General features: G+C 40.2%; 1 long non-coding RNA gene across 2 annotated transcripts in view; it reads right to left on the bottom strand.

The window, feature by feature from the left end:
• Positions 1–15,233: 15,233 nt before the first annotated feature.
• The window catches only part of LOC309486275, a 28,249-nt gene continuing 17,413 nt past the window's right edge, over positions 15,234–26,069 (bottom strand). The window contains exons 3-4 of one of the 2 annotated variants that reach the window (XR_014201438.1): positions 15,901–16,017; positions 15,234–15,709 (exon numbers count right to left, since the gene is read on the bottom strand). This is a non-coding gene — a long non-coding RNA (uncharacterized lncRNA). Of the gene's footprint in view, positions 15,710–15,736; positions 16,018–26,069 lie in introns of those variants that run through there. The other variant, XR_014201439.1, reaches the window with a different exon arrangement.

The following is a 26,069-nucleotide window of genomic DNA, read 5'->3' as shown; positions in this document are numbered from 1 at the left end:
TCAAGCAGTGTTCTTTGTAGGGATGACATGCCCTTTTCTTTTGTGAGATAACATTCACTCTGTTATGATAGTGTAGTTAAATCCGTGTATCATTCGTTCAGTCGTTTTTTGAATTAATACTGAAAGTAGAAAAATTTGAAAACGGTTCCTTTTTCTTTTTTCCAAAAAACGAAAAACAAGAATTCAGCTGGATTTTTCGTTTTTCGTTCTCAGTTAGAAAAATTAATAAACAGCTTGAATATTTGATTTCTACACGTGGGCGGGAATTAAACGCCCATTTCCTCTGATTTGTCAGCCGAAGATCAAACTGTTCTGTCATCAGTATTGCACAGCAGAATAAGAGTCCTCCGTTGTGCGGATTCTTAACGTATTTGCAACTACATTTAATCTTTTTCTCATCAAACCACCAGACTAACGAATGTCTCGACACAACCTGTACCGGGGAATAGACTAGATAGGGCTTTATTCTGTGTAGACCAGGAGTTCTCAAGTGCCAGAGGGTCCGTGAAATAATTAGCTATAGGATTGTAAAGTCAAGTCACGGGGTTTTTTTTTTAACATGAAGCACGCTGTGATTAATCTTAATGTTGACCTTCAAAAATATATAGGCGCGGCAAGAAGGCTATTGGCTGTAGGCTATTTTGGTTAATTTTTGGTGTGCGCCAGAAAGAATATAATAATCATTTATAATTATTATTATTCTTATATAATAATTTCAAAGGCATGATATGTTGTAGTCATTTTAAAAGTACACAAATAGACATATAAATGTTACTGTTTCGAATGAGAGTATTAAACGACAGTAATCCCCTGTTGAGCAACACATCCAAGTGATGTCGGGACTGTCGCAGCCTGTTCGTTATTAAAATAAAACACAGTCATCCAAACATATAAAACGTTATATTCTGCTTAATTGGTCTGTTGACATTCCAAATTAATTTCCCTTGCTGTGAAGATGCTGATTTACGTGTATATTGGGACTCGAATGAAGTACGAAGCCTTCTTTACATTATTAATTAGCATCCAAATGTTACATTGCAAATATGATAGGCTACTGGACGAATGAGAGATGCCCGAAACCAACGTCTGCTCTGTACAGTTTCAGTTTCTCGTTAAAATACGCATATTATGTTATTAATAGTGTTTATAATGTTAATGTTGTATTTTATTTACCGGTCTTTTACACTATTTATGAATATGCTTTTTTTTACAACGATGTGACGCACGCGTTTCCCTCTCAACATGACCCGGCGCGCCACGCACAAGCGCGCATCCTAGAGATATAAATTATAATACATTTTAATAAAACACAAGGCCTACATCATAAAACTTCTCCAGTTGTTAGATAGGCTAGTCAGTCTGAATGACAGTTTATACGTTTACGTTAATATAGGCCAATTATATAGTCAATGCATTATTCTTTTCTTTTTGTATTAGTGTTAAAAATATTTAATTTACAACTAATTATATTGATTTATATCTTAATTTATATATATATATTTTTTTAATTACTGGGCGAGGGCGAAAATGATAGGCTAACAGCCGTCATTTACCCTGCCCATATAGCCAGCTGATGCTAAGCGTAGGTGAATTTATATTTACACAGAAGAATTCGCCCTATCTTGTCTATTCCCCGGTACGGGTTGTGTCGAGACATTCGTTAGTCTGGTGGTTTGATGAGACTAAGATTAAATGTAGTTGCAATAAATACGTTAAGAATCCGCACAACGGAGGACTCTTATTCTGCTGTGCAGAACTGATGACGGAGCAGTTTGATCTTCGGCTGACAAATCAGAGGAAAGGGGAGTTTAATTCCCGCCCACGTGTAGAAATCGAATATTCAAGCTGTTTATTAATTTTTCTAAATGAGAACGAAAAACGAGAAATCCAGCTGAATTCTTGTTTTCGTTTTTTTGGAAAAAATGAAAAAACGAAAAAGGAACCGTTTTCTCATTTTTCTATATTCAATATTAATTCAAAAAACGACTGAACGAATGATACACGGATTTAGTTAGGTCAATTAACTGTACTATTTAATTTATTTGATGTTTGAGGAAAGGGTTTTTTATTTTCTTTTTCTTTTTCTGTTTTGAAATTGTCTCCTTATGATGTTTTATTAACAAAGTTTGGGAGGAGCACGTTCAGATAATTAACACAAGTGGAGAGCACTCAGCAATCAACGATAAGAGATGTACAGTATATATATATATATATATATATATATATATATATATATATATATATATATATATATTCAACAGTCTCACCTCAATTCATTGACAGTTTAGCAGCATTTGGCCCTGCAGTAGGCTACCTTATGGCGCTTTTCCACTGCATGGTACGGTACGGCTCGGTTCGGCACTGCACGCTTTGGCGCTTTTCCACTGCACGGTACGGTTCGGTACGGCACGCTTTGGCGCTTTTCCACTGCATGGTACGGTACGGCTCGGTTCGGTACGGCTCACTTATGGCGCATTTCCACTGCATGGTACGGTACGGTACGGCTCGCTTCGGCTCGCTTTAAATGGTTCCACCTCTGTTGAGGTTCCAAGCGTACCGTACCGATACTAAAATGTGACGTGAAAACACTGCAGATCACTGACTGGTCAGACAGAATCATCAATACCAGCGTCATTGTATTTACGACACGAGACACTAAACCCGCTAGATTTAAATAGCCAGTAAACAACAGCCAACGCTGTAGCACCTGTTTTAAAAGTATTTGCTTAAAAAAAAAAAGAAAAAAAAAAAGAGTATAAACTTCAAAAAAAAAAGAAAAAGAAGCTGAATCGTGGTCAGTGGACGAGGTGCAGACGTTCTTCTCGTTGGTTGCCGAGGAGTGGATGGGGAAAAACGGAATGGAAAATTCGCATTTAATATGATGATGTAATGGCAGTAGAGACGGTAACTATAACGATCAGTCCCACCCACTTTGAAGCGGTAACGTTACTAACTGCAGTGGAAAAGCAACCGAGCTAAAGCGAACCGAACCGCGCCGTACCGAGCCGTGTCGGACCACGCAGTGGAAAAGCGAAGCGAGCCGAACCGTTCCGCGCCGAGTCGAACCGTACCGAGCCGAACCGATCCGTACCATGCAGTGGAAAAGCGCCATTACTAACATGTCCGAATCAATCTCTTCCCGTTCGACGAAGAATATTTCGTCCTTCAGAATCAGGAATCTTTGCCGCAATCCTCTGGTGTTATCTCGCGGGCGCCAGGCCAAACAAACGGGTCCTCGCCGCGGGGAAAATTTCCGCAGTCTCCTTTCGCATATTTCTCTAAACCGTACCATTCAATAATTGAGAAATTGACAATAAGGCAATGCCACCCTCTACAAAAATCGCTTAGAAACTTAAAGTTATAGCATAAATGTATTTTTATTTTTGAAGTAATTTAAACCCACAGCTTCATTATTGGTTTTTCTGATTAAGAACGTACAAAATCAGCAGAGAATGTGACCCATAGCCATAGAAATGATGAAAATAAACTGTAATGTTGAGGGTTCCTGCGCAGCTTAGAAAGTAATTTTGCTAGAGAAATTTCCAGGTTGGGATAAGTATAAAAAAATATACAAGCAGTGTGTTTCACGCCAACATTTTAGTGATCCTTTAAGTGATTGTCGAACACAATTAAATAAATTCAAGGTGGACAAATTTATGCACAAAGCTTTGTTTTTTACCATGAGTTGTCTCTTTTCAACTTCACTAAATGAATACGCGTGTGCGACTCAAACCAGCAACGGATAAATGAACAAACAATCATCTAAATCAGACTGTACTTTGCTTTTTGATGATCAAACCAATGTGTCAGAGGTGAATATACGCAGGTTCTAAAACGTTTTAGTCTTCTGATCATGTAAGAGCATGTTATCACTTCGAGAAACCAATAAAAAAACTGAGAAAATAAGAACATTTTCAAATGTTTAATAATCAATCTCTCAGCCCCGCACAGTTTCTGCTGAGCTGGGAATTCCAATTGCACAGGTTAAAACCATGGGTTTAGCCTCGTCCATTGAATTCTGGGCATTAACCAGGCCTCACTGCACAAGAAAAAAATCAATAGGATCTGATCTCTTCCACCTTCCCAGACAGTCGAAATTGTTCTAAACGCGAACTGTTATCTTTGCTCGGCCACTTAAACTTCAGATGTGCATAATCTTGCAAGGATTCATCTCTCACCTCCTCTTCCTCGCGTCTTTGATTAACGTGCAGTAAGACGAGCATCGGCCCGGCAGGCCCCACTCTCCTCCTCTCTTCGCTCAGCCACACACCGCAGGAGCTCAGTTTCTCCAGGTAAGTTTCTCCACTGCCGCAGCAGTGATGTCTCAACTCCCGCAGGAGCTAATTTTTTCTGGCTAATTTTTCTCCAGTGTCGCAACAGTGATGTCTCCTCCGCTCCCGCAGGAGCTCTGTTTTTCTGGCTAATTTTCTCCACTGCCGTAGCAGTGACGTCTCCTCCGCACCCGCAGGAGCTCTGTTTTTCTGGCTATTTTCTCCACTGCCGCAGCAGTGATGTCTCCTCTGCTCCCGCAGGAGCTCTGTTTCTCTGGCTAATCTTCTCCACTGCCACAGCAGTGATGTCTCCTCTGCTCCCGCAGGAGCTCTGTTTCTCTGGCTAATCTTCTCCACTGCCACAGCAGTGATGTCTCCTCTGCTCCCGCAGGAGCTCTGTTTCTCTGGCTAATCTTCTCCACTGCCACAGCAGTGATGTCTCCTCTGCTCCCGCAGGAGTTCTGTTTCTCTGGCTAATTTCCTCTACTGCCGCAGCAGTGATGTCTCCTCTGCTCCCGCAGGAGTTCTGTTTCTCTGGCTAATTTCCTCTACTGCCGCAGCAGTGATGTCTCCTCTGCTCCCGCAGGAGTTCTGTTTCTCTGGCTAATTTCCTCTACTGCCGCAGCAGTGATGTCTCCTCTCCAGTACCTCACTATTCAGAATTAATATTCCCGTAACTCACCCGTTAAAACCCCTACTCTTTAGTCCTGCGGCTGTCCTCTGCTCTTTAGCCTTTTGGGGGGAGTACTCTGGGTTCGGGCCGAACTCCGAGCTCGGAGCCCTCCTCAGGACAGCACGCCAAATACGCTTTACTCCCTCTAATTGTATGTAAGTGTGAACTCGTGAAATTATGTTTTATTAACAAAGTTCGGGAGGAGCACGTTCAGATAATTAACACGAGTGGAAAGCACTCAGCAATCAATGACAAGAGGTATATATAGATTCAGCAGTCTCACCTCAATTCATTGACAGTTTAGCAGAATCCCTCCACCACCCCTTCTCCACACTTCTATACGGGAGGGAGTACTCTGGGTTCGGGCCAAGCTCAGAGCCCTCCCCCAGACAGCACGCCAAATACGCATTAAACTTTACTCCCTCTAATTGTATGTAAGTGTGAACTCATGAATTGTTTGCTAATTTGGGCCCTGGGTCACCCTGAAATCTACACACCTACCAATTTTTTTTTTTTACTCTGAAGCTCTAAACTTTATATCTTTAATATCACAATATGTTTATCAAAGCTATTTTTGTTTAATGTGGATTTTTATTTCTTGGTCTGACAGCTGTGCTTTTTATTGTTGCAACTTAACCTAATCCTGACAGTCGCAATACCGTATTTCAGTGATATAATGCCGAGATATGTTCTTCAAAATCTGCCTTTCCCCCCAAAATGTACCGATTACCAACACAATAGTACAAGTGGCACAGCCTGTTGATAAGACGTGGTCAATACTTGTATATAGATGGTGCACAGGGTCATACATACAAAGACAAAACAGCATCAGGGTAACACACAAAATTATATGTAATCATGTGATTTGTAACAGAGTTATTTTATTGTTGTTGTTTTTTTTTACTGTAAATTATGTCATTTCATAGTTTTTACAATTTGACAGTATTTTACTCTAAATTAAATACAATATTTATATTTTACAGGTATTTTCCATACAATGACCGTTCATAATAAATGATGAGCTCCATAAGTAATCTATACAACTTGTTCTATATGTTTAATTTATTGTTTCTACTTATATTTGATTTATGGTTCTCAATTCATATGCTAATGTTGTTTGAGAAAACAGACCCAAATTTAAGTCATTATTCATTGATTCATTGATAACCATCTCCTCAATTCATACCAGCTCAAACCAAGAATGGCATTGGTTCTTGTATTTGTAACTGAATTTGACATATCATTTTTTTGCATTCTGGACACATAATTCATGACTATGAACTGTTTCTCTATAGAAAAGTGTTGCCTTAATATTCTTCAAAGATTTAGCTTTCTTTGGAATGACACAAAAGTGAGAAAATAATGACAGAATTTTCTGTTACTTTCAATGCGAATGCTGAGGAAAAAACTTTTTCCGTGTTCTATTGCGTTGAGGGGTAGAAATGCTGTCTAGGACATCATCCCGCTAGATTTTGATTACTGAGGATAATTCTGATCCAAACTAATAAAATAAGCTGAATAAAGAAAGTGTTCTGAGACCAGCAGCAGCTGATAAGACGATCAAACCCTCATCATCTCCAGTCTCATAAAAATCATCTTTGATTCCAAAGTCAGCAATAAAACATAGACAAAATAAGATCACAGCAGACAAAAAATTATCTTGCATTTCCTTCTCGTTCTCATTTCTCACATCAAAAAAGTAATCTCTGAAATTAAACGCCTTATCTCCGACACAAAAAGAGACATTCTCGTAAGAAGATAAAGACGCGAACGGGCTGACAACACAAGTGATGGTATCTGTCTGAGTTTGGAAGTGTGGAAAAATGTACTAATTAAACAAATTTTTATATTTCCATTCAAGTTGTCATGCTTTAGCTGGAACCCATTAAAAAACGCAAGAAATTTCTCATTTCTGTCAAACTCATCACCGAAAGAGAGAGACTTTCTGGGTCGAGTGGGATTTTCATGGCGCTCATGTGGTCTTCAACCGTGTACAGGAAACATGTGTTGGACGGCTGAAAACTGACATCATACACATATTTCAAGATTTAAAGCAGCCATTAATCTGACGCACAAACCCACACAGCATAATAGATCAACTTTATGAGCTCTTTCTTTTATCATTGTTTGATTTTCATGCCTACAAAGAAATTGACACAGTTTGCATGTTTAAATGCTTAACAGGCCTGTAAAGGGACTCAGTTTGTTTAATGAATGACGATTAAATTTGAAATGCGTTAATTGCAGTTTTAATGCCGTGAGGTCGTTGATTTGCTCTCTTTTCGACCACATTTCCAACATCTCGAATACAACTCGAATAAAACTACTCCTTCTAGGAATTTTTTATAGTTTGCCAAATAATTAAAATTCTTACTTTACTTAGGCTACTCAACGTCTTGTCTTTTCAAACTGTATCACTCTTTAAAAAAAAAAAGAAAAAAGTTTAATGGGGTTCTATATGGAACCCTATGGTTCTTGACTAAATCTTTAAAGCTATGCCAAAATGGTTCTATATAAAGAGATAAATGTTTTTCTAGTGATGAAGTAGGTTTACGAGCTGCTTAATTCATAAAAAATTATTCAAAACTAAATCTATAAAATGATCCTATGATGGAACCCCTAAAAAGTTCTTTGTAGAAAGCGCCGGAAGGAACCATTTATGCTTCTATATAGAACCTTTTATTGAACGAGTGTGTTATAATGAACACAAAATGAGATGCTTAGAAAAATGCTAACGTTGCCTTTCCAAGAATGCCACACACTCTTGTTTCTCACTTGTCGTAATTGAGCTTGTTGAATTGCACTAATTAAAAATAAAAAAAAGCAATTCCATTAACCGTGCTTGCATTTTAATGCATTGTATTTTTAGGGCTTGCATTTGTATGGGCTGAAGTTCAACATGGTTGAATATTTAAGCTATGAATATTTCAATTCAAAACATTTCACACATATTTTCATTATTAAAAATTCTATAATTCATATCTTTATCAATAAAATGTTCAATAATTAATGTCTTTATCAGCTTATCCATATATAGCTACTACTGGCTCTGATAAACATCACACATGCTGACCGCTTGCTCCATTTCGGTAAATCCGTTTACATGAATGAATGACTCTCTCACCTGTTGCTCTGGTCTTCGCCAACAGCCGCTTGCACCTCCTGCTGGTGAGATCAACTAACAGCTATGGAGATTATTAATCAGTAATCTACTGCTTTTCCTGCTGTTCCCAGATGTCAAATGTCGAATTTGCTGTCGAATTTGAACCACTGAAATAAATTGACTGAAAATTGCCTGTCGAATATTATAGGTTGTATTTTAAACAGAATGAACATTTTGGAAGTGAAATCTGAAAGGTGAATATGGATTTTAGAATTTTTTTTAATGAAAATGTGTGTCAAATGTTTTGAACTGAAATATTCACAACTTAAATATTCAACCATGTTGAATTTCAGCCCATAAAAATGCAAGCTCTAATGCATTAAAATGCAAGCACGGTTAATGCAATGCCTATTTTTTTCAATTGACCTTTCTCAGGAGTTTGATTGACAGGCAATCTGACCAATCATAATCCGCCATCCGCGTCCGACAAATCAGTCAGGAGAGTTAGTAGATTAACGTTGGACTTTCCATGGTTAAATCAACATTCCTTCTTATGTTCATACATATATTTTTTTTTTGATGCTATAAATTAACTAGAAGGAAGAGATGATCAGTTCACGAGAAGCTTTAACTGAGGCGCCACAGTGATCTGTCATGACGCATTAAAGAGCCACAAAAAATTATTTTAAAAAAAATTACCAAATTTGAAAGTTGAGACTTTGTTTCATATCAAAAGTAATCCAAAAGTAGTGTCAGTGTCCTCTTTGCTCCACAATGTATTTTTCACTGCGTGAGAACATGGTGTGGCGTGAGAGCGGCATTGTTTGTCGGACATAGCAACAATAACTAAAGGGGGCGGGTCTTTGCGAACGGTCAATTAGTGCAATTCAACATGTTTTTTTTGTTTCAAAAACATTTGTCATTATTTTACTTCCATACGCGCAATATTGTAAAATACACTAGCCTTCCAAGTAAAAGAGCCAATCGCTGATTGGTAAAGTCATTGCATCACTGCCGTTAGAAGACTCGTGCTCAGGACTGCACATGCTGGTCTAGCCTGAAAAATAAGCTTTTTTAAATACTATTTGAGCATAAGAAACAACATTTACTGGATAGTTCATATCAGATTTTGTTGCTGATTTTATTCCCCTATTCAAATAGATAGGACTTGGTCTTGGATGCCCGAAATAGCTGACCAGTGGCGTCGCAAATATGACCGCCGAGTGAACAGACTTTCCTTGAAAGGGGCTTCGTCTTCACTCTAAGAAAAAAAAAAAAAAAAAACTTTATTTTAAGACCTGTTCCATTAAAGGTTATTTGGGGAACCAAAAAATGGTTCTTCTATTGCATCACTGAAAAACCCCCACTTTTGCAACCTTTATGTTTCAGTAATAATTCATATAGAGAAAAGTGAACATTCAGAACAGTATGCGTGTTTCGCACTTTAAAGGATAATATTAGTGAATAAGAACTCAACACCATTGCTTTGCTGTTAATGAAGCACATTGCGATAACTCCGTCTACTCGAACGTGCAAACTGTGACGATACACACTTGTACACGTTCAAAATAAACTTAAGTCTCATTTAAGGCAACATGCAGAAACATATATCTACAAATAATAACATAAAATGGTTCTCAAAATTGATCAGTTAAAACAAACACAACCCTGGAGATCAAGAAAACTGTAATATAGGCCAAGTTATCCAGCATACAAAAAAAGCTTCATAGCCTACATTGGTTGGAGTTTGAATAAAAACGGTTGAATAAAAACTTTGATCTTTACTTTGATCATCTGTTTTTTGGCTGTATGCCCTCACCACTTTGTGTGTGTGTGATATAATGAATGATGTCAACACTGTAACATGAAGTGTACATTATAGGTCTTGACGATAAAAAGAATACTGAAGTACCTAATTGAATTCTCTTTCGAGTCTTCTTAAACTTGAATGGACAGTACACAGGAAATTCGTGGAACGTTCATCACACGGAACGAGATCACACGGATCCCGGAAACGAATAAAAACGCTATATTATGCATGCCAGAGAACTAATTTGGCGATGTCACTTTGCAAAGAAATACTATGTGCCCGCGCTCCTACGTATTCAAGCATGCATGCCTATAGACTAAACACGTAATACGCATGTGCATGCCGTCACTGTTTTCACAGATTCACGTTTTTGAAGTTTACACAGAGATGATAACAATATCGTTTTCAAAACTCATTTTCAAAAACTTGCACTTTGAAACCTATTTCAAAGTTTCATGGAATTCACCTGAGCTGCTCTGGTTGTTGCTGGGATCCTTTTCCACTCCTCCATAATGACATCACGGAGCTGCTGGATGTTAGACACATCTCATTTGGCCCTGTTTCTGAAGGGAGGGCATCATGTTCTGCTTCAGAATGCAGCAGTACATGTTGGAATCCATGTTTTCCTCAATGAAGCTCAGCTCCCCAGTACCAGCAGCACTCATGCAGCCCCAGGCCCCGTTTACACGAAGGGAGGACACAGATATTTCCCTGCGGTTTGGCCTCTCATTTACACGAAAACCCCGTTTTTATCACAGAAAACGATTATTTCTAAAAACTCCGGCCAAAGTGGAGATTTCTGATAACGGCGGTTATGTGTTGCCGTGTCAACTGGGAGAAACAGGGTTTTAGGTTCTCAAACGTCACATTATGCGGCAGAAAATGCTTAACGTCATGTGAGCGCCCTATGTTTACAGTTTGTTTGGCGCTCGGCGGCATATTTATGCGGGTTGATGTAAATGACAACTTTTTTGAAAACGATGTTGTGTGCACGATGTTTTTATTGAAAACGGAGGGGAGGAAATATTCATTTCTCTAAATACCCGGCTATGTGTAAATGTGGCCCCATAACATGATGCTACCATCACCACCATGCTTGACTGTAGGCAAGACACAATTTTCTTGGTACTCCTCACCAGGGCGTCACCACACATCCTGGACACCATCTGAGCCAAACAAGTTTATCTTAGTCTCATCAGACCACAGGACATGGTTCCAGTAATTCATGCTCTTGGACAGGTTGCTTTCAGCAAACGGTTTGCAGGCTTTCTTGTGAGCCAGCTACAGAAGAGGCTTCCTTCTGGGACAACGGCCATGCAAACCGACTTGTTGCAGTGTGCGGCGTATGGTCTGAGCGCTGACAAGCTGACCTTCCGCTTCTGCAACCTCTAAATCAATGCTGGCAGCACTCATGCGTCTGTTTTTTGAAGCCAGCTTCTGCACAACATGAGGACTCAACTTCTTTGATTGACCCTTGCAAGACCTGTTCAGTGTGGACCCTGTTTTGGAAAACCTCTGTATGACCCTGGCCTGTACTGTAATTCAGTTTCAGGGTGTTACCAATCTTCTTATAGCCAAGGCCATCTTTGTGGAGAGCAACAATTATAATTCTCGAATCCTTAGAGAGTTCTTTGCCATGAGGTGCCATGTTGAACATCCAGTGGTCAGCTTGAGAGAATTGTACTCAAAGCACACATTTTAACAGCTCTAATACAAGATACACAAATTTGTATGGTCCTGTCAAGCAGACAAAAACATGAACATGATGAATAGGACATGTGGCTTTGCATGGTTAAAAGATGTACAGCTATTATCACTTAGGGTGTACTCACTTTTGTTGCCAGCTATTTTGACAATAATGGCTGTATGTTGAGTTATTTTCAGAGGACAGTAAATATATACTGCTATACAAGCAGCACATTGACTACTCTAAAATATATTCAAGTTTTATTTCTATATTGTCCCTTGAGAAGATATACTAAAATGTTTGCTGAAATGTGAGGGGTGTACTCACTTCTAACTTTTGGTAGGTCTATGCAATTAAATGTTAATATTATAAAACAAAAGATACATTTTTAAACATTTTAAAACAAGCTGGGTTTGCTGCACCGTCCGCAGCCACGCACCAATACAAGGTCAGTAAAAAAGTTGACAGAACAAAACAGCCTGATCTCTGTCCTGCAAAACCTATTTATGAGCAAACATGAAACATTTCTTTGCACGTGTCTCGCTGATTTATTTGGCGAGATGGACCCTATGCGACAGAAACACAAAGCCCAGCATAACACATGATGGACTGCTTCACAGGCCCTTCATTAATTTCCCACCCTGCGTCTCTGGCCCTCATTTTGCTTTAGGCTTTGTTTTGTTCTTGGAGCCAATAGAAAAGGCGAAGAATAATTGATGCCCCGAGACTCCAGACAAGACAATAGGTCACAACAACAGCCACCGTTAGATCAAGCAGCCTAAGAAAAACTGGCCGAATATAATTCGGCCTTGTCGATCTCTGCGGACAAGAAGTGTTTCAGTAGCCCTTCTGAATGCAGCTCCCACCTGCTGCTGCTCAGAAAATATACACTTCACAGCCAGCAAAACACGTCCTGAGACGGCGGGCGTCGCGCTTTCATGTGAAACACGCCGTTTCCTTTTATGTGAAACTCAAGCTGTTTTATTCAAAATCTTTTGCATCGTGGCATTATTTCCATGACCATTAAAGGAACCGTATATAAGAAATGTATTTCAATTAATCATAAAATGGCCCTGATACGTCACTAGACATTAAGAAATCATGTTAATTTCAAATACTTATATCACTGACAACAGTAGTCCGGCCAGGATATTGTCATTTAAAAGTGAAGTTGCAGCCCTCAACTGATGTTGATGTTGTTATGTTGTGTTTTGGCCTGATGCTCCACCCTCCACCTATCTACTAATCACAAAGTCAGTAGTGTTTTGGCATCCGGGTTGCCAGCTCTGCTCTAGTTACCACAGCTGCAGCTACAAACGTGTCGGATAAAAAATGTCTAACGTTACGAAACCTAAAAGACCTCGTTATGAATCTGAAATACGTCGTGACAAAGTCCGAAAAAAAACGTACTGTGTAGGACTCGTCACTTGCCATTGGAAGCTCCTTGTAGCAGCCTACGTTCCTGCTGGATCCTGCAGCCTAACTGCAATCTCGAGTCAGGGGGGGGGGGGGGGGGGGAGGTGATACACTGCTCTACAGTAATTTGAAAGTGATTGCAGTACCAGTTTTGGTCACAATCTTACATACGGTTCCTTTAAGCACAATTCATCCCTCAGATGTTCATTACTGTAATGCATCTAGATATTTCACTAAGAAATTTCACTGTAAACCTGAATAAGTTGGCAAAACTCAAAATAATGTAGGTAATCAGTTCCATCACAATTTTTAAGTTAAGAATTCAAAGTTTAAGCGAACAGAACTTGCATATTTTTATTTTGTACTCATTTATTTTAATTGCTCTTAACTTGAAATATTGGTAACAGTTTATAATCACGTTCAGTTGTAAGTCATTTATAAGTGGTTAATTAATGATGAACTAATCATTTACAGAACATTCATAAATGATTAGCAAGTGATATACTAACATTTTATGTATGTTTTGTAAATTCCGTTACAAGTAATTTACAAGTGATTAGTTAATGATTAACTAATTATTTATGAAACATGACTATGCGTTCATAAATGATTAATAAGTGATATGTTAATTATTGTATGCATGTTTTGTAGATTCAGTTAAGTCATTTACAATTGATTATATAATGATTAACTAATCATTTACAAAACATGAATATGTGTTTCATAAATGTTTCATAAATAATGTTTTTTTTATGTATGTAGAAATTAGAGGGTGCAAAAGTGTTGTAAATGCCTTGAATACACGTACAGAACATTTGTAACAGGTAAGTATCATTTGTAACAGGTAAGTGTAACACATTAGGGGATGCAGAAAGTGTTGTAAATGATTTATAACACTTTCTGCATCCCCTAATCTAAAGTGTAAACTATTCATCACTTGTAAATGTGTTACATATACATTCATAGATAACATTTGTAGATCATATGCCTTTTTGATTCTTGAAGTGGTAATCTACAAATTAAGTGTAAGACATTTACAAGTGATGAATAGTTTACACTTTAGATTAGGGGATGCAGAAAGGGTTGTAAATGATTTATTAATGCGTTTACACATCTATAACAGGTGTTGAACACTGTAGTGTGTACTGCAGTGTAAGTGCTGACTGGTGAGGGTATAGACAGCTGTCTTCTCTGAAACACATGGAGTCTTTAACCACTGTGCACCTGATGTGAGCAAAACATACAAAAAAAAGTAACATCATTTATTAAACATTTATGAAACGCATAGTCATGTTTTGTAAATGAATAGTTAATCATTAACTAATCAATTGTAAATGACTTATAACTGAATCTACAAAACATACATAAAATAATGAACATATCACTTATTAATCATTTATGAATGCATAGTCATGTTTCATAAATGATTAGTAAATGACACAATTTACAAAATATACAGAAAATGTTAGCATATCACTTGCTAATCAACTAACCACTTATTAATGACTTACAACTGAACGTTATTGTAAAGTGTTACTGAAATATTTGAGTAAGCTAATTCATACATGTAATTTAAAATTATCATGTAATCTCAACCTAAATATTTTTTGTAGTGGAAAATTGGCAGCGGACGTGAGCTGAATTGTAGCGTTGCCAAGTCAAGACTAACCAATTCATGATTTAATTCATGCCAAATTCGGAAATGATCACTTTAGTACTTTGAGCAGGCAATAAGATATAATAATAATAATAATAATGAATATATATATATATATATATATATATATATATATATATATATATATATATATGTACGAAAGCCTGTCCTAGAAAGCAAAGTTGTTGGCCACACGGACTGATTATAGTGTGACACGCAGGAAGACGATTTGGTGAATGTTCATCTCTGCACGCTTGTCTATGCTCTGTATAATGCGTTTATGCCTTGATGTAAGTACATCTGGATATGTATGTTTATTGAATGTATGTTATTGATGTCCCGCAATCGTTCTGCGGTTACCATCGGCGAGTTTGAGCGCCGTAGCGGCCGTAATTTGCCGCGAGAGAAACACGCTAATCAGTATTAGAAATCGGCAGTATTCTAAACTGCGTCACCAATGTGTTGTGTTTACATTAATAATGTATCATTGCACAATTTATCATGACTATTTGCATTGATAAGGCTGTTATTTTAAGGATGCAGACTTGAGTGTTTAATCATTGTTTATTGCATTTGTTTGCACTATCATGCCAATGTGTAAATGATTCTCAGAATATGATTGTAATTATATTTCTTTATTGTTCCTTTAGACCATTAATACAGACATCATTGCCAAAGAATAACTGGTTCAGATGACAACCTAAAGACTATTCAATAAATCCATCTTTGTGAAGAATCTGTTCTCTGACCCCTGATTCTCTGACCGGAATCCCGTCCATATTTGGCCGCCTCAATCAGCGTATTATAAAGTTGTAGCACGCCTCCGCTACAATATATATATATATATATATATATATATGGGTATATTTATTTAGGGTCCATCATCTCGCCAAATAAATGAGCGAGACACGTGCAAAGAAATGTTTCATGTTTACTCATAAATAGGTTTGCAGGACAGAGATCAGACTGTTTTGTTCTTTTTTTTTAAAGGCAGCGGGCCAAATCAGTTGCCAGGCCACCGGGAATTATTCCGGTGCTTCCGTTGGCCAGTCCAGGCCTGTTCCTTATATTGTTGCTGTGGTCTGTTTTTATCTGTTAGTAAAAGTAAACACAAACACATTTAAAAGTAACCAAATTTAATTATTCAATTTCTCATTCATACATACATACATACATATGTACACACACTCTAATGGCTAATATTCATATTATGTTACAGGACAATGTGTTTAAAACATCCAGACAGATGAATGTGTATCTTGACATTTCAAGTGATTCCTCACAATTTTAGGTTATTAAATCCATTTCAATCTGTTTGCAGAAAAGCAGGTGAGTAAAATGGTAAATGTTTGTTTCAGTTCGGGAAGATACTGAGTCCAAAGGTCGCTACCGTTCCAGTCCTGACAGAAACAAAACAAATGAAAAAACATCAATACTAGCATTGTGGCAGCATCTATGATAGAAACATTAAATACAACATGAAACACACTCGACTTCCATGCATTACAGAGCAAAAACAGTAGAGACTTAAAGGTACTGTATGTAACTTTTTCACTCTACTAAAGTATAAAATACCATAATATGTTTGCAGATATTTAGGAAATATGCTGAGTTCACTTACTCGTTTCTCTGAAAAACACTTCTACAGCCAGTTATTTTACTTTGAAATGTGCATTCTGTCTTGGAATGTCTGATTTTGTTTTGGTCTGTGTGAGCTCGCCCTAGCCTGGAAATCCAGACCTAAATCTGAAAGATTAATGGTTTGGCATCGACTAATTAAAATCGTCCAGCTCGAGGGGCGGCACCAAGTATGCATTTGAAAATCTCACTGCACGCAATTGGATAACACTACGACCAATCACGACAATAAACCCCATGCGCTTAGCTACCAGTGGAGCTAACTGGTAGATTAGACTCTTGCCATATCCGGTCGGCAAAACAGCAAAAACGCCCTTCTTGCAAAGGAACGATTCGAGCGCTGTCTTCTGTTAGATAAAAAACCAAGTCTAACTCGTTCATTGTAGTGGCCAAAGCCATTTCAAACAACTGGTGTTCATCCATAGCCATCTTGCAATGTTTACAAATTACTTCGACGTCACAGCGCTGTCGTCATCTGTTTAGCTCGCCCCTGGCCCGCCTATATCAGATAACCCGATGTGATTGGTGCAGCTCGGATACAAGGGCATATTTAATGAGCATCATTACTTGACGCCAGAGTAAACTCGCTGAGCAAATTCAACTTGTGCTCTCGAGAGAACTCTGGATTTCCAGTGTAATCTCGCCCAGTGCCAGTTCACCCAATAGTATACCCCGGGATTCCAGTTCCAGAAACACAGCGTATTGCAGCCAGCAAACAAACTGGGTCAGAGATTGCAGATTCTACCCAACCAAAAAAAGCCTTGGTATCCATCTAAAAAAACCTATGAACGAGAGCATATTAAAACGGAGATAAATCAACTCATCAACTTAGCAAGTCTCCTCAGCTTTCATTGTCAATTGTGCTTGTTCCTGTTGTGTGTCCTAAAACTGGCGGGTAGGGGAAGCGACGATCTCCGATTTTTTGAATTTGGACTACAGTACCTATTTTGACCACTAGCTGTCATTCTTACAGACTGCACCTTAAATGTGTGAATGTAGACTACACTATGCATTGTCATTTAATTAATAATATTAGGGCTACACGATATTGGAAAACACACTGACATTGCAAAATTATTAGGGATATTAACATGCCTAAGACTTTTGCACAGTACTGTATATATATATATATATATATATATATATATATTGTGATACGAAAACAATTTCATCAGATGATTTGAATAGTTCTATTTGTAAAGAATTAATAATTCTAGAATGATTGATTGGGGTGGTTTTGTAGGAATTGCATCTGCATAGAAAATAATAATCAAATTACAAGCATAGATAAATACTGTCAGGATGTATACTCGGATACCAAGAAGGATTCAGTATAACATTTATTGAAGCTCTCGTTGGACAGCAGATAAATAGCTGCTGTCCCAGCCTTGACAGTTTTAAATCAAGACTTAAAACTCACTTTTATTCATTGGCCTTTAAACCAGCCTGAGAGTTTATTTCTGCATTTTATTCTTTTAGTTTGTCACTTGATTAACTGTGTTTTGTGCTAATGTTATGTGTTTATAATTTGTCTGAAATTATGTCAGTGTCCAGCACTTTGGCTAACTTCGGTTGTTTTAAATGTGCTTTACAAATAAAATTGTATTGTATTGTATTGTAAATGTAGATGCATAAACAGGTACTGTGAGAATAACATAAATGATCGTCTTTTCTCTTGCAGATAGCGGCAGGCTTGAGTATGACACAAAACACAATCCGAGGAACACACAGAGGAGAACGCGGGATCTCAAGACGAAGAAGCAGGTAAGTATCACTGTGGAAACAGACTGGAACTGTTCAAGAACATAAGTCTGGAATGCACAGAGAGCAGGTTAGTGGGTCTTTCCTAGTTCAAGGTTCGACAGGGACTGGAGGTGAGGTGTGTTCCTTTGTAGTGTTCAGTGATTGCTGGGATTGATGACAGGTGCAGGTGATTAGTATTCGGGTGAGTGTGATCTTTGTGTTGTGGATGTGAATGAGCCTGATTGATTCCTGACATTACCCCCCTCTCCAGGGTCCGCGCCAGTGGACCGAGGACCCCGACGTCGTGGTGGTCTGCCTCGAGGTCGTGGAGCTGGTCGATGTGGATGCTGTTGGTGGAATTCAGTGAGAAGAGCCGGGTCTAGGATATCATCTCGAGGAACCCAAGATCTTTCTTCTGGCCCATAACCTTCCCAATCGACAAGGTATTCTAAACGACCACCCCGACGTCGGGAGTCCAGGATTTCATGGACGGAGTAGATGGGATCTTCTTCGATGGTAGCTATGGGAGGTGTGTAGTCAGGATCAGGCTCTGTGGAGGGAGGAAGAACAGAAGGATAATGAGGTTTCAGGAGTGACACATGGAACACTGGGTGAATCTTGAATTGAGGAGGGAGGTGGAGCCTGTATGTGACTGGATTGACTTGATGGAGAATTTTGAAGGGTCCTATATATCGTGGACTTAATTTACGGCAGGGCTGGCGTAAACGGATGTCTCGTGTTGAGAGCCAGACAAGTTGACCAGGTTCAAACGTGGGCGTGTCATTTCGTCGTGCATCCGCAAATCTTTTGTGTCTGCGTATGGCCTGCTGGAGATGATGGTGGGCATCATTCCACACTCTTTCACTTTCTCGAAACCAGTAATTAACAGAAGGGACCTCGGAAGGCTCACCGGACCACGGAAACAGTGGTGGCTGGAAACCAAGGAAGCATTGGAAGGGAGTTAATCCTGTGGTGGTCTGATGCAAGGAGTTTTGGGCATATTCTGCCCAGGCGAGGAATTGATGCCATGTGTCTTGACGATTTTGACAGAACGTGCGGAGGAAACGATTTATCTCTTGAACCTTTCTTTCAGTCTGTCCATTGGCCTGAGGATGGTACCCCGATGTCAAGCTTATCGTTACTCCGAGAAGAGAAAAGAAAGCTTTCCATACCCGTGAGATAAATTGGGGTCCTCGGTCCGACACAATGTCCTCAGGAATGCCAAAGTGACGAAAAACCTGGTTGAAGAGGCTCTCGGCTGTCTCAAGAGCTGTAGGAAGACCCGGTAAGGGGATCAGTTTACAGGCTTTGGAGAATCTGTCGACTATAATAAGAATGCAGGTGTTGCCTCCTGATGGTGGTAAGTCAGTAATAAAATCGATGCCAAGATGTGACCATGGCCGTTGGGGAATGGGTAGAGGTAATAGTTTTCCTGAAGGTAAGTGACGGGGAGTCTTCGATACAGCGCAAACTTGACATCCCTGGACGAAATGCTGTACCTCCTCTCTCATGCCCGGCCACCAATATCGTTGTTGTAGAAGGGTGTAAGTTTGTGTTGCTCCGGGATGACCTGTACCAATTGACGAATGAGCAGATTCGATGAGAGGTAGGCGATATTCGTTTGGAACGTACTTGAGAGTGTCAGGGCATTCCGGTGGTATAGGTTCTTGTCTCGTAGCTTCTTGGATCTGATCATCAATGTCCCATATAATAGGGTTAACAAAAACTGTAGCGGGCAGGACTGGTTCAGGTTCGTCAACGGTGTCTGGAAAGGCATGGAGTCTGGACAAGGCATCTGCACGAATGTTCTTGGTTCCTGGCCGATAGGAAATGTGGAAATGGAACCGAGTGAAGTATAAGGCCCAACGGGCTTGACGTGGATTTAGTCTTTTGGCTTCTTTGAGATATTGTAGATTCTTATGATCAGTAAGTACCATGAATGGATGTTGTGCCCCTTCGAGCCAATGTCTCCACTCCTCCAAAGCCAGCTTAATGGCGAGGAGTTCCCGATTACCCACATCATAGTTCTGTTCAGCAGGTGACAACTTCTTTGAAAAGAAGGCACAGGGAAGAGGTTTATGGACATTCTCCTGGTGCTGAGATAGTATGGCACCTACTCCAGTCGTGGAGGCATCGACTTCAACAATAAAGGTGAGATCTGGGTTAGGGTGACGTAGAAGAGGAGCGGTGATGAATTTGTTTTTCAAAGTTTGGAAGGCGTGCTCTGCTTCAGGATTCCAGGTCAAGGACTTCGGTTTCCCTTTCAGAAGAGAAGTAAGTGAAGAAGTTATGGTACTGTAGTTGTTAATAAATCTGCGATAGAAATTTGCGAAGCCAAGGAATCGTTGGAGTTCTTTTACTGTTTGTGGAGTGGGCCATGAAGTGACTGCGGCAACCTTTCCATCGTCCATCTGTACACCTTGCTTCCTCACGATATACCCGAGGAAGGTAACTGATTCTTGATGAAAATTGCACTTCTCTGCTTTCAGGAAGAGAGAATGATCTCGTAATCGTTGGAGAACTCTGGAGACATGTCGTCGATGCGCAGATTCGTCTTGGGAGAATATTAGAATGTCATCTATATACACAATCACAAATTTGTTGAGGAAATCACGGAGTACCTCGTTCATGAAATCTTGAAACACAGAAGGGGCGTTTACCAGTCCATAAGGCATAACGAGGTACTCATAGTGACCTGAGGGGGTAATGAATGCCGTTTTCCACTCATCCCCCTCTCGTATCCGAATGAGATTATACGCACTCCTGAGGTCTAGTTTGGTGAAGATACTAGCACCTCGTAGTTGTTCGAGTGATGTGGGTATGAGAGGAAGTGGGTACCGAAACTTGGTGGTGATCTTGTTAAGAGCTCGGTAATCGATGCAAGGTCTTAGACCCCCGTCTTTCTTTGCCACGAAGAAGAAACTAGATGCTGCTGGAGAAGTTGATGGACGTATGTACCCCTGATTTAAGGCTTCTTGTATATATTCTTCCATGGCTCGTTGTTCTGGAATGGAGAGCGAATAGATGTGACCGCGGGGCACCGATTTTCCAGGTTCCAAGTCAATCGCGCAATCCCAAGGTCTGTGTGGAGGAAGATGAGAGGCTTTCTCAGGATTAAACACGTCTGCAAAGGAAGCATAACAGGAGGGAATTTCTGTGGACTGTTTTTCTCGAGGGCTCTCGATAGATGTCACTGCAATGGAGATGGTCTTTGGCGAAGGAGGGACAGGTCTTGGAAGTTTTGGGAAGCAAGTAGAGAAACAGGTAGAACCCCAGCGCAGAATATCTCCGTTATTCCATGAAACCTCAGGATTATGCTGGATGAGCCAGGGTCTGCCAAGAATGATCGCAGAAGTGGAATTTTCTAACACCAAAGGAGTGAATGATTCTTCGTGTAAACATCCTACTCTTAACGTGATTGGTTTGATTCTGTGTTTCACATACCCAGGATTCAAAACTTTTCCAGTCACTGTTTTGGCTGTGAACGGGGTTGGGGAGAGAGTCTTCGGGAGTTGAAGTTTCCGGCAGAGGTCGTCCGAAATGAAATTGCCAGCTGATCCTGAATCGATGAGGGCTGTAACGGAAATGATAACATCAGCAGAAATCAATGATACTGTGGTGGATAGTGGAGCAACACTGAGGGGACTGATTGCCATCGAACTCACCAAGAGACGAGGTGGACGAACAGGACAGACACCGATGTAATGGGTGTTGTCTCCACAATACAGACAGAGATTATTGGTCATGCGCCTGGGTCTTTCTGATGGAGAGAGACGGGTATGGTCAATTTGCATAGGCTCACCCACAGGCTCAAATCCACGGGGATCTGGGTTCTCAGTAGGTCTGGATGAGAAAGCATATGATGATTGGTGATGATCAGCAGAATAATTTTGAACTCGACGGGAGACTCGGATAGATTGTTGAATAAACTTTTCAAGGCCCATGACGTCATCATAAATTGCGAGTTGTAATCTGAGGGCTGGGTTCAAACCTTGACGGTAAGCAGTGATGAGTGCTCTCTCGTTCCACCCACTCGCAGCGGCAAGAGTTCTAAACTTAAACGCATATTCTGTAATAGACATTCGGCCTCGTTGGAGGTGATATAACTGTTCACAAATTGATGAATCACCTATTGGACACCCAAAAACTTCTTTGAAGTGCGCTATGAAATTCTGAAGAGAATCGGTAACCGGTCCTGGCTGATTCCACATGGTTTCTGCCCATTGAAGCGCTCGGCCAGATAGAAGTGAAATGATGAAGGAGATCTTTGAACGTTCAGTAGGGAAATGGTAAGGTTGTACCTCTAGAGCAAGTGAGGATTGAAGAAGAAATCCATTGCAATCTTCTTCCCGACCAGAGAAGGGCGCTGGTCTCACCATCGGACTGGAAATGCACAGCGGGGAAGAAGCGACAGATGCGGAAGTGGGGATCGCTGCCGCTCCGCGCTCGGCAGACTCGAGTGGAGGATTTTCAGCTGGATTGATCCCTGGATCGGGTTGTACTGAATCCATAGCGGTTGTGGTCGAACCTTCTGTCAGGATGTATACTCGGATACCAAGAAGGATTCAGTCTAACATTTATTGAAGCTCTCGTTGGACAGCAGATAAATGTAGATGCATAAACAGGTACTGTGAGAATAACATAAATGATCGTCTTTTCTCTTGCAGATAGCGGCAGGCTTGAGTATGACACAAAACACAATCCGAGGAACACACCGAGGAGAACGCGGGATCTCAAGACGAAGAAGCAGGTAAGTATCACTGTGGAAACAGACTGGAACTGTTCAAGAACATAAGTCTGGAATGCACAGAGAGCAGGTTAGTGGGTCTTTCCTAGTTCAAGGTTCGACAGGGACTGGAGGTGAGGTGTGTTCCTTTGTAGTGTTCAGTGATTGCTGGGATTGATGACAGGTGCAGGTGATTAGTATTCGGGTGAGTGTGATCTTTGTGTTGTGGATGTGAATGAGCCTGATTGATTCCTGACAAATACAACAGAACAAAGATATAAATAAAATAAGTAGTGCTTTATGTTTTTCAGGTAAATCTAACTGTATTCAGGTACAGAAAAAAAAAATCTAATGTAAAATGAACACTGCATAGTCTTCACTGTATAAATTAAATATAATATAATTAATTATTGATACAATTTATCTTTGTTAAAGTATTTAACTTTGTTTCTTTATCTGTTTATGCATGCACAACATACACCTGAGGAAAACCGTTGGTATGGATAATTCAACCGCAGATGCGAGGGAGAGCGAACGGAGCCGAATCAGTCGGTGCTGAAGACCGAAACAAACATCATTCCCAAGAGAAGAATCAACGTCACAAGTTTCAAGATGGTCATGAAGTGTATTGAGAACAGAAATTATACTTGCTACTACAATTTAAAACATTTAATTGGACCAACAATTATTCTGTGACAGGGATGTCTTAAAAAAAAATCCTTTTGCTAATGTTTGATTAGAGCCCTGGGTGGGATGGGTAGGTGTTAGTGGCCGGTGGCCTGGAGCCTTAAGTCAGCTTGACTGGAGTTGTAGCTGTAGTCAAGCTGAAAGTTTGACCAGGTGTATCTTGGGAGCCAAGCCGAGTTGGGGCTCCATACTGTGGGCTTAGGGGGGCCTCCTAGTGGGCCCCCCACACCGGGAGTCTGGAACCTTAAGCTGGCTTGGCTCCCGAGTTATGCCTGGTCAAAGGTGGAAGTTAAACCGGGTGTATCTCGGGAAGGAAGCAGAGTTGGGGCTCCAGACTTAGGGGTTTCGGGGGGTCTCCTAGTGGAGTTATGCCCGATCAAAGTTCCACAGGAAGTGACCATATCTTGGGAAGAAAGCTGAGTTAGGGCTGAAGAAAGCCGAGTTAGGGCTGAAGAAAGCAGCCGAGTTAGGGCTGAAGAAAGCAGCCGAGTTAGGGCTCAATAACCAGGCATAGGGGCAGGGAACTACACTGCGACCAAAATGGTCGCATATGCGACCTTTTGAAATGCCATTGCGACCCTAATTTTTAATGGGTCGCAAATGTATCACTGATTACTTTTGTACCTACCTTATGTTTTAGGCAATATGCTATGATTTACTATGAGCATTTATTAAAACAGAAATGTGTATTTTAAGAATACGTTTTATAACGTGCTCTGAGCATTCAACACATCAAGTTGGCTTCAGCCCCGCGACCCCCCCGTCCCCTCCCGGAATGGTGTAGGCGTAGCCTAACGTTGATTTAAAAAAAAAAAAACTCTCGTTAAGACACACGCAGCAATCGCATTTATATCTCAACATGGCCTATAATCTGCACGTGTTGAAATGAAGCGGACAATTGACTCCTTTTTTAAGAAGGGAAGTTCAAGTGTAACAGAACCATCACTTGATGTCGATTCGACATGTCAAACGGAGCCTGTGAGTGAGAATGATGAGTAGGGGTGTATACACGTATTCGTATTGAACCGTTCGGTACGAGGCTTTCGGTTAGGTTTTCGGTACGCATTTTCAAACTGAACCATTGGACCATTTTTCCTGCCGACCAAAATTTCGTTATTTCAAATCTAGGCGCGTTTGCGCTCATAATGTAAGAGACGCCGGCGCGACCACAACATTGCCCAACATCAAATGGCAAACGTAATGCAAGCGGAACGAAATTGCTCGTTATTGTGTGGTTGAAGGACCGTTTATCAGTTTGGACCAGTGCAGCGCGAGCCGATCGTGATCATGCGACACTGTTACTACACAGCGCTAATAAGAGATCCAGTAAAGAAAGCATTTGAATTCGCCACAGAAGTAATAACATCGCTGCGAGATCTAGTGAGAAACATTCACATTTCTCCGTTATTAAGGGATCAAACAGCGCGTGGAAACCAGGAAGAAACATTGTGCCATGAATGAACTATCCAGTGTCCACAGATCAGCAACATTCACCATGGATTTACTGTAGTAACACTAACTGCAACCATGGAAGTTTGGAAGGACTAGTAGGCTATAATGCCTTCAACATTACGTCGGTTTTATTTTGACATTATGAATACAATTGCTGCCCTCAAATGTTCATCTGAACTAAAATAAACCTTTGTTTATAACTACTACAATATTACATTTCATTTTTTCCAAGGAGCTGTTTTGTTTTATATGCTCCTAAGAAGAGTCAATTATAGCTCTAGAATTGCTCAAAGTAAAAAAAAAATATCATACTTTATGATGTTAGATTTAATAAAAAAAATTTAAAAAATTAAATCAAGGAAATTTCTCTGGCATTTATTTATTTTTGCTGTATCGAAAACGTATCGAACCGAATCGTGACACAAGTGTATCGTATCGAACCGAACCATGAATTTTGTGAACCGTTACACCCCTAATAATGAGGCACACGCAGGAAAAGCACACGCGGGAAAAAAGATACGGACATATGAATTTTGACGCGAGTGGCTCAAAGAATACCAGTGGTTAAGGTACCAAGATGGAGCAATGCACTGTGTGTACTGTAATTTCTGTGGGCCTTCAATTGCAGGACTGTCCAAATTTGTAACTGCGTCAAAACAATTCAAACACGAATCATTGAAGCTTCACAATGACAGTATGAAGCACGCAAAGTGTAGAGACAGGTACATATCCCGTGACGCAGCAGCACTTACTATAAATAATTTGTGCGACCAAATCATGTTTTGCGCCAGTAACTGAAAAAGTTAGTAGCGCAAGTGCCACCAGTGGAAAAGGTTAGTGTAGTTCCCTGCATAGGGGGCCCACTGGGTGACCCCTCCATGCCCGGAGTCCAGAGCCCCAACTCGACTTGGGTCCCAAGTTTTACCCGGACAAAGCTGGACAGGAAGTGGCGGTATCTCGGAGCCGGACGGTCCCAGGGGCTCAGGACTGTGGGGAATGTAGGGTCCCTCCGGGACCTCTCCATACCCAGAATCCCAAGCATTAACTCAGCTTGGCTGCCGAATTATGCCCGGTTATACATAAAGGACTTTAGGACAAAACGGGCTCTATTTGAATGAATGTATGTATGTAATTTGTGTGTAAGTAAGGTAAGGTTAAAAGGTTAGTAAGGTAAAAGCACACAAAGACATGTTATAATAAAAACGT

Source organism: Leuciscus leuciscus (genome assembly GCF_965113295.1).
Source record: "Leuciscus leuciscus genome assembly, chromosome: 2".
Taxonomy (NCBI): domain Eukaryota; kingdom Metazoa; phylum Chordata; class Actinopteri; order Cypriniformes; family Leuciscidae; genus Leuciscus; species Leuciscus leuciscus.
The sequence above is the reverse complement of the archived record's forward strand: the minus strand, read 5'-3'. Positions and strand labels throughout refer to the sequence as shown.